Consider the following 12,718-nt stretch of genomic DNA (forward strand, 5'->3'; position numbering starts at 1 on the left):
GGTAAAACATTTGAGTAATTTCCTGATCAAACAGATTAGCAACGAACTTACAGCAAGCCTAAAACCATAAGAAACTATAGATGACAACAAAGTATAACCTTTTGGCACATATGCAATAAGCAATACTTCGCGTTATCTTGAGCACACTGTCCTAATCATGAAACATGGTGGTGGTGGTGGCATCATACTGTGGGGATACTTTTCTTCATGAGGGACTGAATAACTTGTCAGATGAAAAAATGGATGAAGACTGAAAAGGAGAGACATAGGTGGAGGTTCTGCTTCCAGCAAGACAATGACCATAAACAGACAGCCAGAATTACAATAGAAAGGTTTAGAACAATGTGTCCTTGTGTGTCAGTATGGCCAAGTCAAAGTCCAGACTTAATTCCTCCAGATAATCTGTGGCATAACCACAGAGTTGATGTTCAACTGTGTGGACTGTGTGGAAGCTGTGACAAATTCGCAAATTTTTTGTTAATCTTGTGTGTTTAACATGACAAAATGTGAAAAAAGTTTAAGAGGTGAATGGTCTTGCAAGGCACTGCAAACTTAAAATCTGACATTTAATTCGTGTCAGCAGGAAAGCTGGAATTTTTTCATATTGAGAACAAGGTCAGTGCTCTGTGTGTGAACATAGACACCAAGAAATTACAACGTATTTTCCTCTCATTCATTAATGTACTTCATTTAAAATTTTCTTTGGGATCAACATCACACTAAACGATAAGTGCCAATGGTACCTCACCAAAGGGTAATCTACAAAGAAGCATTCTCAAGTACATGCTCAACTGCATACTTCCTTCAATTCGTTTGTAAAACGTCTCAGTTTCAATCAAAGGAAAGAGTCTGTCCATTCTGCAATCAGACTACAATCAGGATCCTAGAAGTCCTGCGGTCTCTGCAAAAGGTTGCTCAGTTGCCTGTAGAGACAAAGCAGCCTACACCTAAACTTATATGATGTAAATGGAGCAACTGAGAGAGCAGCTTAAGTAATCCCAAAGTATGCCATTGTCAGCAGAATTTACATTACTTGTAGCAGTGCTGGTTTTTCATATAGGATGTCTGAGTAGTTGCCGAGAGCAGCATTAGAAAAGAGTGGGAGGATATATGCACTAGGAACAACTGTTATATACAGTATATGCAGTAAATGGAGAGTAGGAATTTATGCAGCCCCAAAATTTAAATAATTTCAGGCATTATGATTAATTAGGGGACCCCACAAGAACGTGTTCCATTTGTTTAATAAATGCCATTGGCTTGTGGTCTGGGACACAAGTAAGCAAAACGTAGTCCAATAATTTGAGTTGCCCCACTTCTTAAACTTTTAAAATAGTAAGGAAAATGTGAGTTATTATTGCAAAACATTGACAAAACATTTACTGGAGGATTCATGATCGCAATCTCCCATAAATATGAGTTTCATTGTTTTCTCCTCGTCTGTTTGACTGAAGATGAATAAATCACATATATGACGAGGTGTTTTCACTTGTGTGGCATGTACATGTCTGACTGGGGCGCATGCTCATCCCCATACAAACACATGAAATGTACCTTTATCTAACACACAAAAATATCTATTTATATTTGAAGGCGGTTGACTTTTCACATCAATCTCGAGCTCACAACAAAGAAAAATGAACAAAAAGGTTGGCATTCACTTGGTGAGAATTGGCGACAGTCTCCTGAGCTTTTGTCTTTCCTCTGCTCTCTTTATTCCCACTGCACAATTACAGGCACGTAGTCCCCTCTTCCAACACCAGCTATAACCCCCTCTCTCTTTTCTCTGTGGAAGAAGACAAAAACTCTACTTCACACCTCTGCAGAGGTGTCCAATTCCAACTGTCCCTTATGGTCACACGTCCTCTTCCTCTTCCCAGAACAGAAAATTTTCTTTTTCACCAGCAGCAATAATGTTATTTTTGGCATCTGTCTCAACAAGCCCAGGCCTCCTCTATCACCTTCTTTCTCTTAAGCCCAAGTGAAAAAGCCTTCAGTCTGTTTGCTGGAGGCAGCAGAGGTCTGAGGGCTGAGAATGGCATCGGAATGGAAAGTAGACGGGCAGAGGACAGGGAGATTGGTTGGATGCAACCTCTGTGTGCACCTGTGCAATCAATAAGAACAAACACTTGATGAGCTACACGTGTAGAGACTCTGCCAGCATCTGTGGTGGTCTCCCGAGGTTCTGCACAATTGGTCTGGTAAGGTGGCTAGAAGCAATAAGAGCGGTAAAATTCCAAATATGGATGAAAACATTCCTGTTATATTTTCTTTTCCTTTGTCTAAGCTGTGTGCTTTTTCCAAAATACTAATTAATACAAGATAACAGGCAAACAATTGCAATTAAAGCTGCAAGCGGCAATTAGCGGCCCTCGCAGATAATTGCAACTATTGCTTGTATTTTCTAAAACATATTAAACTTGTAGCAGCTCACTCACAATGAATGTAAAGCAGTTTGTGTAAATTGTATGAAAATCTGGTTTAGCTGTTACATACATGGATGAGTTATAAGAATGGCAACTGTGACACAAATGTGAAAGTATGAAATTTAGAGTAAATGACACAAAGCTTCTGAGGTCAAATTTGTTTCGTAATACTGAAATTAGGCAAATTAGGCTTATGTAACATCATTCCTATTGACATACATGCTCTGTGCCAGAAATACCTGTGATTAACTTGATAGATTGCCACTTTAATAGCAAAATAATTGCCAAAGAATCTGCAGGAGAAATTGGTTGAACATTATAAAACAACAAAATGATATAAGAGGGTGTCCAAGGAATTGAAAAGACCAGTCAACAGTGTTCAGACTCTAAATAAGAAGTGAAGTATGAAGGATTCTGTTGAAACCAAGGCACTGTCAATAAGCAAACATGTTCAATTCACGCAGAACACACCATAACAATAAAAGAAGATTTAAAATATTTCACAGAGCAGGACATGACTTTTAAAACTCTTCATATTCTCAACAGAAATAAACAACACATGGCAGATTAAAAAAATCATAATTTTTTAAATAAACCATCTATTTAAAGGAAGGTAAGCCAGAGAACAAACAAATGTGTGAAAAACCCAGTCTGCTCAGTGATTCATTAGTTTAGCACATCTACATGGTTATGCAAACATTGTGAAGACGTACCCTGAACAAAGCCCTATTGTGCCCACGTACAATTCAGATGCAAGCCTACATATGAACTGTCCAGAAGGTGCTCTGAATTTGTCTACAAGGAAGCATAATAAAGTTTTAGATGTTAAAACCTGGAAGTGATTATAACATTTTTAAAACAGAAATGCTAATATGCAAACTAAGTGACATAAGTGCATCAGTTTAAAATGACACAGGAGCAAACTGCAGGAGAAACCTTAATGGTTTGACACATCCAGTAGAGGTGACGCGATCTAGCTTATGAGCATTTCTTCTGGAGGAACAAAACAAAGAAAAACACCATTGTTTTAAAGGACAAATACAAGGCTGCTCATCTTATCACTGGGTGAGATTTGCAGATTAAGTGCAACTAACCCAGAGAACAACTTTGTTTGACTGAAAAACTGTCTCAATAAGTCATTTGGGGTTGTATCATTATGTTGCTGTGTGAATGTGGACATGTTTAAGTCAATTTGTTTAGTTCTGCATTATTTTGGCTTAAAGCATTGCATGCCCAGATCATCACACCTCCACCATCATACTTGACAGTTAATGCGAGGTGTTAGTGATGAAATGGTGCTGGACTATAGCCAAACACCTTCGTATTGCTTGCACATCACTAGAGCATTGTGGTGGTGAGAAAACACTACCACATATTTTATAAAATAACTTCATTAAGAGGATTTGATTGGTTGTCGTTCCACACACTCTCATGATTGACTCTGTACACCTCTCGACATTGGCAACGGCCGATCAAATTGGGCATGTGGTACATCTCAGACTTCTCAAATTATGTTACTGCTGTCAGAATTTTACAATTTTACAAGTCACAGAGTATGTTATCTCTAAAATTACTTCCTGACTGAAGCTGTTTTCTCTTTTATTTTATTTTTTCTCCTGTTGCCTGTGGTGAAAATAAGGCAGACAGAGGCTTATAACCTTTCCAGGTTCCAAGTCCCCAGAGGGAAATCAAAATACAGCTTAAGTAATACATTTCCTACAAACATATCCATTAAAGAGGACACTGAATACACCTCTGGGGCCAACAGTAAACAGAAGCCAAGCAAACAGAGGCTTAACATCAGCTTTAGATTACGCTGACAAGAATTCAAGAAAAAAGTGTGGGATCATTAGGAAAACCATTGGAGAACTTTGATCTCAATTAGTCTGAGTCATTAAAGCTTTAAAATCAAGTGAACCAGAACAGGAGAAAGAAAGATATGGAAATACACATTTATGACTAGTGATATGAAAAGTCATTGATTTTTTTTACAGGCAGTTTCCCTCTCTAATTGAGATCTTAATCTGGGAGTCTAATGTTAGAGATAGCCCCTTCTCTATTCCAATGAGATGCAATTAGGAGGAGGGCATCATGAGAGCAGCTGCAGCAAGAAAATAAAAATGGACCCGCTCGTCTTCTGCAGCTCTCTGATGTCCTTAGAATCCTAAATATATATTACTGACTAGCTATCTGCACCCCTGCTGCAATTTTCTGTTTTGAAAATAAAGCATTTTTGTTAAGTTTCACCAATACAATGAAATTTCAACTGTAGAGCAAATCCCTGTAATTACTAAAATGGTCCTGCGGTAACCTTCTACAGACATAAGACGGTCAATCATTTTATACAGACACATTCTGTTCAGACACAATTAAAAAGTTATAAGACTTCAGGAGGCAATAAAATATCCTGGACAAAGACAGAAAAAAGTGTAATTAATGTACTGGTGATGTGATAAATGTGGCTGTAATGAGGTTTTCTCAGGTGTTTGGCAAAAGGCTAACAGCGCACAGAGCACAATGTGACAAGAAGGGAAAGAAATAATGAGAGGAAACTCGTTCCTTCCACATATCAAAGCACAACAATACAGAGAGCCAACAACTATCTGTCAACCAGGATTTCCTTGATTTGTTCCTTCATAAAATTCTGATGTAAATTACATTGGACACCTAAAAATAGTGAGCTATGAATTAAATGCATAGTCCTCTCACCCAGAAGGTGATGGCATGGATTAAATTAAATCCAGCCAACTGAATACAACAAAACCCATTAATGCCAATTTCTTTTTTGTTTTTGCTATTTAGCTAAAATATGCAAAAACAACAACTTATGTTTTGTAGAAGATAACTTTTTCTATTAGTTTAGGAAAATCAGATACATACATTTATATGCAGGTGTCAGAGTATTTACTTTGAGAGTTTATGTTACAGACCAACACAAACTACAGGTTCCAGACTGAACTTAGGTCTAAACTTTGACAGGGTCATTCTAACATATGATAATATCTGCTCAATCCTAATTCTCACTGTATGTCTGGAGTTGTTCTCCTGCTGAACAGTGAGCCTCTGCTCCAACCTCCTTTGTAGCCCCTGGCTCTTTGCCTCCAGGATTGCCCTCAGTCTGGCTGTATTCATCTTCCCATCAACTCTGGCTAGCTCAAACTCCCTACTAAAGAAACACATCCACACAGGACGGTGTTGTCACCACCATGTTTCACAGTATGGTTTAATTTGATGTGCAGTGGTTTCTACCACAAATTGCTCAGCAATTTGATAAGAAATTTTTATTTTTGTTTAATCTAATCAAGGCATCTTCTTCGAAATATTTGTTCCGTCTCCAACATGGCTTGTGGTAAATTGTAAACAGTACGGTATATCTTTTGTTTTTTCTACAGCAGCTGACGGTCATGTCTTTGTAAGTTTGCAGATGTGTAATACTTTTTTATTTTTAGTTTACATATTAAACAAATCTCAGTAAGATGTTCAAAGGTTGGGATATTGCTTTATAACCTAACCCTGCTTTAAACTTCTATACAACTTTATCATTGTCCTGTCTGCTATGTTCCACGATCAACATTTGTGTTTGTTCACTGACAAAGCTGATCTTCATCAGAGCAGCTTGATTTTTACTAAGATTATATTACACACAGATGGACTCTATTTAGTAATCAGGGGATGTTGCATCGGATACGGTAAATAGGAGTTCAAATGCATGCAACATAGTACAAAATGCAAACAAAAACAATTATCACTTCTGATAGAGAGTTATCAAGTTTTGGTTACAATTTGGTTGGGCCACCTACCTGCTGGTTCTGTTTTCTTCATCCTTCGTGTTTTCCAAACCATCAGACTCACGAGTCGGCAGGAGCCTGATTAACCAATCAGAAATGGATTTTGGGAAACTGTGAGGCCAGCAATTTTTAAAAAAATCTCCTCTATTTTATCTTCTACCGCATTTTTTAAATCCAAGACTGGCACAGAATTATTGTTGATAAAAAACGATTCCTAGGTTGAATCCGTTTCACATTCACAGTTTACAATATGTAATTATTTACCTGACCAAAAAACTTGTTTACAAAAACAAACAACAAAAGTGCACTGAATGGGCTGAATATTGACACATTTATATCTCAAGTCTCCAGCGGACTTTGATTAGTTCTGGTGCTTATAATAAACATTTTAAGATTTTGCATAAGAAAAAAAGATAAAGAATCAATTAAGCCAATATTAACCCCAGCTCGCATTAATGGAAAAAGAGAATTTCATTGTATTATTCTCTAAGCTACATCTACAAACTAATTTGGTAATAAAAAAAACAATTTTTGTGCGTTGCTGTTGCTTTTTAAGAGCTACAGGCCAAGCTGCCAAATTTTGTTGATAACTTCCAGTTGTGTCTGCATCTTACAGCTCTGAACGAGCCTACATGACATTCAGGACAAGCCGTAGCTCTAAAAGTAATTAAGTTGTCAATATCTAATTATGGCGAAGCTCAATGGCAAAGAGGAGTTTAATTTTGTCTCTGCCTTTTTAATTAACTCTCATAAACTCCACAGAAGACAATAGAGCTGAGATTAAGAGGACAAACAGACTTCGCCTCTGTGGACATTATCAGCTAGAGTGGAATGAAAAGAAAAACAGGAAACTGCAGCTAATTTTATTATCGGAGTGAGCTTTAAGTGGCACCAAGGATAGCATTCTGTTGTCCCATCACACCCCCAACCCAAGGAAGCTGGGGAAAGCACAGGGAGGGGATGATACAATGTCAGCAATTAGACAGAAGTTATTGGGTCTGAGGAAAAGTCCCCACCATCCCGCTGAGGCGCTCAGTTTAAGAGCCATGTTTAAGCCACAGGCCACCCACTATTAAAGCTGTGTCAGCATGGCACACGGCAGCCTAATGGGTACAATTAAAAATCTTCTCTGCCTACAGAGCTCCGATCTGAATACCCTTCCACAAGCTGCTCCTGACCTAATGATTTGTTCAATGAGAGCTCAGAAAAAAAATGAAACCTGAGAGGATGGAGCAAAAATGTGAGGAATTAAAGAAAAATATTCACAGGGAAACGAGTGGAGATGAGCTAGAAGATGGAAATAAATCCCAAGGTGAATAAAGAAAACAGCGCATAATATCTGCAATAAAACAAAACACGGGCCTGTAATATGATGTAGATATTGCTACACTCAGGAAAAGTGTAGCAATAAAACATATGAAAGAAATGAAAAACAACGCCAACCAATCCCTCATTTTTATTTGTCATGATCTTTCTTGTGATGAGAAAACAAGTTGTTTTTGGAGATGGTTCCCAAGTTTATTACAAGTTTTACGAATATTAAGATATCCTTATCTTTACTTACATCAGCTGTTGTTGCAAGGGATTTATTTCAAAAAGCTGGCATTGTGGCAAAGAAATGAGGAGAAAGCATGATGGCCAACATCATTACTTTGTGTAGAGAACATGAACACTTCAGATTTGTTCCCTCACCTTCAAGAACTGCATTTGTCCAGGTTGTGTCAAGCTGTGCTCCCCTGACATTTAGGTTTAATTAAAATAACATTTTCTTAGGTCTGAATGACTACATTTGTAATCAAAACTAATTAATCATTGGTTGTCTGATTGGCTGATTATCCTCTCTTGACGCCTCCTATGCCATAAGCGCATTCCTCCAGGTGAACTGGGTTCTGACTTTGTAAGAGAGAACCAGCAAACCCACCGAGAACCTTTGCTCAATTAGGTTGACTAGATGAAACTTGTCAGATTCTCTTGTGATAAATGTTTTTGTGCTCATCACGCACTTTTCTATGTTGGTCCAATTTTGTGTCTGTTAGCATGACCAAAATTTTTTTTTTTTCTTGAAAGGTTGATCTGGTCCTGAAAGGAGGCAGGTGAATCCAAGAGTTTGGATTTCTGCTCACTTTTTCTTTCCTTTCTCAAATTAATGTTAAGTATCTCATTGTGTTCAGTGGATTTTTTTTTTTTGTCATTTGTTGTTCATTAGAAAATAAATTGCAATAATCTTAAATTAATTTTAATACATATTAATATGCTTGTCTAAATATTAATCATGGATTTTTAATCATTAATATATTTAAATAAATAATTATATCGAGAAATAAAAAAAAAAATCAAGTTACTACTTGCTTTTTACTCGACGTAAAGGCCTGGTATTCATTCCTCAGATTTTGATCTTACGAGGCTGATTGTTTTCCAAATCTTAATATGTAATGTGACCCCTCACTACATCTATGATTTGGTAAGAAAACATACTTCCTTTATCTTTTTATTAAAGTCTTATAGCATTACCTTTAAGGTTGGTGATCACCATTTAATTGGTAATTTCCTTGTTATCTAACTGACTGGCCAAACTGAGTACCTTCTGATATAACAGCTTTAATTATTTAGTGATTCAGAATAAATTGTACAGGGATGTTGGCAGCCACAATCAGACAGGCCATCTGGAGGTGTGGGAGTTTTCCTGGTGGGCTAGTCAACCATTAGGATGTTAACGAATCTTGCAAGAACAAATATCAAATTAGGCTAAAAAAATAAAAAATTTAATCCAGTCATGTTTGATCTCCTGGCAACTGGTTGCTTACAGATGTTAGACCTGCGGCATGTAAATTAGTGTGTTATTTTTTTCCCCCTTTGCCCTTCATTTCAACCCCTTCTGTCAAGCTGTTACAAAATTAAACATTGCTCAGTTTTACACAGCAGTTAAAAAATAAATACATCCCTTTGAAATTATTTGCTTTGTAGTAGAAAACTCTGTAAATGAAGCAGCATGCATTAAATCACTCTCCACCAAGACGGAGTAGAAAAATCTTGGAGTATAAAACCATAAAACAAACACTGACTGTGGATACTTATTGCTATAGCTGCAGCTTTGTTGTATGAGTGACTCAACACCTCCTTGCCTAAGACTGAGCAGTTCTTCATCTAGTTTCAAGCTGTGAAGAGACATCCAAACACTGACTACTTAGATAAGGTCAGGTCATTCTTTCCCACAAGACAATTACTCTACAACGACATTAATGAGCTTAATCATGGTGGCAAATCAACACAGATTTACATCAGAAGGAAGGGGAATGGAGTCAAAGCTTAGTTTGACACCAATTGAAATGCTGCAACATGAATTAAACCTACAAATACATGTAAGAAATAAACATCTTACAGTTGAAAGAAATTTTCTATGTAGAAATTATAGGAAAATATACATCCATGATCTTTGGAGTGATTTCTATAGATGAAAGAAAATAGATTGCGTCGGACGTTCGTTGTTTAGCTGCTTTGAATGTATCCTACTCAAAAGAAAAAAAGTGCTTGTTCCACTTTAATGTGCCAGCCACTATTAAAAAGTGCAGATAATTATTTAGTTGCTAACAAGTGGTGGGGTGAGCCTTTAGATAACTATTAGAAAAAACTTCAGGTTTCATAGCTAATGAATTACTCATCTTCGTGACCAATGGCATTTTAAAGTAGTGTTGCACAGTAACTTCAGAAGGATATGTGATGGAATAACTAAACAAATAGATGAATAATTTTTCCAACTGATAAATTACTAGAGAGGGGACTCTTTGTTCTGAAAAAATAAATCTGATTTAGTGAACCATAAATCTGTAAAAGATTCATAAAGTCTTACAGGCTCAATTTATCTTTGATTACTGATGCATTTGTTGTTCCTTTGGAAGTATAGAAAGTGAAAACCTTTTGGCTAAATTACTATTTAGTAAAAAAATTTAATTTTACTTGTTTTACTAAAAAGTAGAATTAAACATGTTTGTCTTAAATATAAAACTTTTGAGAGCAGGTGTGCTAGTGTTTCCTTCAGCTGAGCCAGTGAGATGATATGCTCAAGGATATCACTGCTTCGTGATTTTGAAGTGGTTTGTTTAAACATATGACAGGCTTGACAGAAAACAGTACACAGTTTTAATGAGCAGATTTCTCAGGAATATGTTTTTTGACAAACGCTGTTAAAACATGTAAACAGTAAAAACATGTTAAAAAGTTTTAATTTTGTTCTTTATTTTCATTAGAAATTAGACTTTCTATGAAGCATGTTGATTCTTAATCTAAAGAATTAGAGACTTTTAGACAATGTCCATCGATTGTGTTTAGTAGCTTTATAATTGTCCTTTTGTTGTTTTTTTTTATCTGTGAAAAAACACTTTGTGCTACACTTACCTGTATGAAAATTGCTCTATCAATATAGTTTCATTGTCTGATTGAATGAAGTTAGGATTAAGCACACTCCTCGTTAGCCATGAAGCAGCTTTGACCAGCAACAGCAAGAACCATAGCGAAGATTTGGGGGATGTGATGGAGTGTCTAATAGATTTTTTTGGCTGTGTGGATTGTAAGGCAGGGTCTCTGGTGGCCTGCTGAGAGGATGATGCTCCTGGAGGGGAGCACTGTTGTGTGTAGAGTGAGTGTGCTACTGGTCTTAAAAATGTGTAAGGACAAAAATGCAGTATCCATCTAAATGCCAAAGCACAGGCTTTTGCAGCAGAACACTTTGTTCCACCAAGATAAATAGTTACTTTATCATTCAAATGTGACTAATCTGTGTAAAAAAGTACTTTGTACCTGGTAGTGATTATGTCACCACATTATTTTTGGAAAAAGAAAGTGCTGACAGGGAGGATTATAATACACTACTCTTGGATGAACTCAGGTAATAAAACTGCTATTGAAGTAGAATCTTTTAGGTTAGATGTGAGCTCCCAGATAGCTTATTATATTATTTTAAACTACAATGACAAGTGTAGGGTGCAACTGTGTAATTCATGTCAACATTTACAGATACACTGTAAATCAGAGTTGTACAATAGACTAGAAACCCCAATTTTGAGAAAAAAACAATTAATGAAGTGTCCCTTTGCACTGCTTACAGCTGCTGTGAAAAGAGGTCCATATTTTTGATGAAAAGAACAGCTGCTTTATTTCTGTGGTCTGATCACCAAAGCAAGACTGTATATTACAACACCAGGAACTCATATTGAAGTTGAGGGAAAAAGACATGAAAAGGCTCATCGCAACAGCCATGCATATCTATTACTGTTTTTTTAAACTTCTTAAAGGTTTCCTCTTTGTGATTTTATTATTTTCTGACAAAGAACTACTGCATTAGTTCTACTTGCAGAAATTATTTAAATGTATGTATTTATGAATCCATAAATGTTCTAACAAAATATTTTAAATAGTTTTTTATGAAAACAAAAATTGCATATCACTGATGTTTATTTCATTAAATATAATTAACAGAAATGTTTTTAAGTGGAAAAAGTTTCTTTGCAACGTCCCATACTACTCTGATATTTCAGTGAAACTCAAATAAATACTAATAGGTAACTTAACATATGATCAACCCTCTGAATACAAATAATATCTGTTGAAATGCTAGATTTCGATAATCAAAACAGGTATTTCCCCCATAAAAATGGAAATAGTTTTATTCAATAGTGACAAATGATGGAGTTCTGCTGTAATTCTGCATAACTGTTAGATTTGAATAATCCATCTCAATTTCTATTTTTCATGACAAATTATACTGCTGCATTTCACATTTTGTAACTTCACTGTCAGGTATTTTCATCCCCAACTTGTCACCATATTAGAAACTGGATCATAGGATCTCTGCAAACAAGGCAAGTTTTTGTCAGCTGCAGAACAGCTTACAGCGAAGTCACCAACAGCTCCGGGGCTGACGAATAAGCCAGTTCAGGTCAAACTTCTACACAAGTATTGACGGAGATACACTTTTTAGTTTTCTGGACTCTGGATGCTGATCTGACCTAGAGAAACATTAAGACGTATTCTATATGACAGTGTGTTGACTGTTTTTTTATGAAGATATCAAGCTAAGCAGTGGAAACTTTTTAATTAATCATATTGCCACATTGGCTCATCCCACTTTAGCACATCTGTTTTCTCTTTGACGAAGAAATAGAAAAACCTGCTGCTGCAAAAAGAGAAACCTGAGGCCTGTCAAGTTGAGTTTTATGATGTTTTACTGAGCTGACAGCAACATAGATGCAGGAAAATGTCAAATCTGACAGCTTCTTAAAATGAAACACATGATACTGACTTCGTCTTGGCAGGAATGTAAAAAAACTGAAGGATTCAGCTGCTCTGCCTAACAATCACTGACAAAACATGGTCTGAGTGACAGCAGCTGAGAGAAAAAAAGGCTAAATGCAAAGCAGAACATGTGCAAGTAAAGATAACCCACTGTTAAAGCCTTTTCAAGTGTTGGTTTCAAAGTTCATGTGTATATAATTGGGAGACTTTCAATGG

At 36.4% G+C, this 12,718-nt stretch overlaps 1 protein-coding gene across 1 annotated transcript in view; it reads right to left on the reverse strand.

The window, feature by feature from the left end:
• The window catches only part of tex264a (testis expressed 264, ER-phagy receptor a), a 78,976-nt gene that overhangs the window by 24,898 nt on the left and 41,360 nt on the right, over nucleotides 1-12,718 (reverse strand). The window lies entirely within an intron of this gene.

The sequence above is a fragment of the Xiphophorus couchianus genome, chromosome 20, assembly GCF_001444195.1.
Source record: "Xiphophorus couchianus chromosome 20, X_couchianus-1.0, whole genome shotgun sequence".
NCBI classification, from domain to species: Eukaryota; Metazoa; Chordata; class Actinopteri; order Cyprinodontiformes; family Poeciliidae; genus Xiphophorus; species Xiphophorus couchianus.